This window comes from Trachymyrmex cornetzi, unplaced genomic scaffold (genome assembly GCF_001594075.2).
Source record: "Trachymyrmex cornetzi isolate Tcor2-1 unplaced genomic scaffold, Tcor1.1 scaffold294, whole genome shotgun sequence".
Taxonomy (NCBI): domain Eukaryota; kingdom Metazoa; phylum Arthropoda; class Insecta; order Hymenoptera; family Formicidae; genus Trachymyrmex; species Trachymyrmex cornetzi.
The window spans coordinates 233,520-236,168 of NW_017297628.1; the positions used below are offsets into that span (position 1 = coordinate 233,520).

At 34.5% G+C, this 2,649-nt stretch overlaps 1 protein-coding gene across 1 annotated transcript in view; it reads right to left on the minus strand.

Annotated features, from left to right (window-relative positions):
* wda (will decrease acetylation) overlaps positions 1-2,649 on the minus strand; it is a 10,098-nt gene that overhangs the window by 5,332 nt on the left and 2,117 nt on the right. The window lies entirely within an intron of this gene.

A 2,649-nucleotide genomic window follows, 5' to 3' on the forward strand; every position in this document is an offset into this window, starting at 1 on the left:
TGTATTATGAGTTGTTAAAACCGACTGAAACAATCACAGGCGATCGATATCGAACGCAATTGAAGCGTTTAAGCCGAGCATTGAAAGACAAACGGCCGCAATACAACGAGAGACACGATAAAGTGACTTTGCAGTATGACAATGCTCGACCCCATGTTGCGAAAGTGGTCAAGACATACTTGGAAACGTTGAAATGGGAAGTCCTATCCCACCCGCCGTATTCTCCAGACGTTGCTCCCTCTGACTATCACTGGTTTGGATCAATGGCACATGGCCTGGCTGACCAGCACTTCCGGTCTTATGAAGAAGTAAAAACTTGGATCGATTCGTGGATCGCCTCAAAAGATGACCAATTTTTTCGACGCGGGATTTGTACGCTGCCCGAAAGATGGGAGAAAGTAGTGGCCAGCGATGGACAATACTTTGAATCATAAATGTATAACCAGTTTTTTACAATAAAGCCTCGAATTTCGGGAAAAAAAAACGGCGGAGGCAAAGTTGTACACCTAATACAAAAAAAAATGCTATTCCCACATTAATCAACATTGGCCTATTAGTTTAGAAATCTCAAATTGAAATTATTTAGAACTCTACTTAAAATTCTATTTTGAAAATGTTCAAACTAAAATTTTATAGCAAATTTGATTGGACACACTAGCTTGCACTTATGTGTATTAAAGTCATTACAGTGATTTAATTTGAATGTAAAAGTAAAACGCAAATATCTCGCATGATAAAATGACCAATACATATTTTACGAAAGAGCGTAATAAAGTGTATTAACAATTACGCAATTTAATAAATTATTTATATTAAACATACATTTTTTCGATTTGTGTACAATAAGCTTAAATGGAACATAAAGGTCCTGATAGAACATCTTTCTAATTTTCAAATAATATGATTTGAAAAAATTTTATATTTCACAATCTTATTTTTTACAGTTTTGTTCTATTCACGTAGAGTAATTATTATGCTATACTAATTTTATTATATTATGCTAAGTTTATGCTTAGTTCAAGTATTGCAATTTTTTATATATAGTTAAAAATTAAAAAATTTTTTAAACAAAAAACTTGAGTGAGTTCCAAGAATCCATATGTTCCTTTAGACACATTCTACAATAAGTCATTAGTAATAAATCAGAAGTCAGAAGCTAGAAATTGACCAATCACAGTCAAAGGCGAAAAGAATAATCGACTATGATTGGCAAATTATAGCTTCTGATTTCTAATTTATCACTAATGACTTAGGCTGTGGTCGAAGTCTCGCTACAAATAATTTGAAGCGTTTGATGGACCAATCAGAAGAATTTTACAAACTGACCAATTAAAAACTGCTTCAAAACGTTTGTGCAGCATCGCGTTGACCGTACTCTTATTGTAAAATAAGTATTACTCTGAATATACATATAATAAGTGTTTTAAGTCGTAAGAAATTGACCAATTACAGTCGAATGAAAGGAGAATAATTGACTATGATTCGTCCATTTCTTATGGCTTAAAAACCTATTGCATTAGATCCGGGCTTAAGCTAATACTGCGTTTATCGCACAATAAATTTTTCACGCCTATTAATTGGTTATAAAATAGAGAGATTCGAGAACCTCTCTCTGGCCCGCAGCCAATCAACAGGCTTGAAAAGCCTGTTGTATGATACATGAAATATTAGCTTTAACGTCATAAAAAATGTATTCCTGTTAGGGAACTGAGCTTGATAAATGAGCCCCATATAACCGTCGATTAGCTTAACCGATGGTTACATGGGGTTCATTTATGCCCATTTCCACAACTTATGGTTAACTCTTAACCGAGATTCAATTTGTTTCTTATTTCTTTCCAATTCTAGAATTGGAAAGAGACAATGAATAAGTTGAACCTTGGTTAAGAGTTAACCGTGAGTTGTGGAACTGGCCCTTAGACCCAGTTTCACAACTCATAATTAACTTTTAACCAAGATTTAACTTAAAATAAATTAAACCTCAGTTAAAAGTTAACCATGAGTTGTGAAACTGGGCCTACCTAATGCCCATTTCCACCAACGTAGATTAACTTTAATCTCGGTTCAACTTACTCTTCTTCTTTTTCTAATCTTTAGAACTAGAAAAAGACGAAGAGTAAGTTGAACCGAGATTAAAGTTAATCTACATTGATGGAAACGAGCATAAATGAGCCCCATGTCGGTTAACTTAACCGAGATTGGTGAAAGAGACCCTTAGGCCCAATTTATGGTTAACTCTTAACTGAGGTTCAATTTGTTTCTCATCTCTCCATTCTCCAATTCTAGAATTGAAAAGAGACAATGAACAAGTTGAGCTTCAGTTAAGAGTTAACCGTGAGTAGTAGAACTGGGCCTTAAAGATTAATGTATAACCGGTCAGAGAAAAGTTGCAACTTTTTTTCCATGGCTGCAGAATGCAGCTTACTCACCGAGTGATTCGTTCTTACTTATGAAGCTAACTATTTACGCTCAACCGCTCTACTCTATGAGCAAGATTTTGTTCCGAAATCTATTGAAAAAAAGAATCTTTTTGTGACCAGCTGTACATAGATCAGGGAATGGAAGTAACTCGTTACTTGTAACGAAGTTACAGTTACAAGTTACTTTTTTGGTAACTTTACTAGTAACTGCGTTACTTTTTTTCTTTGG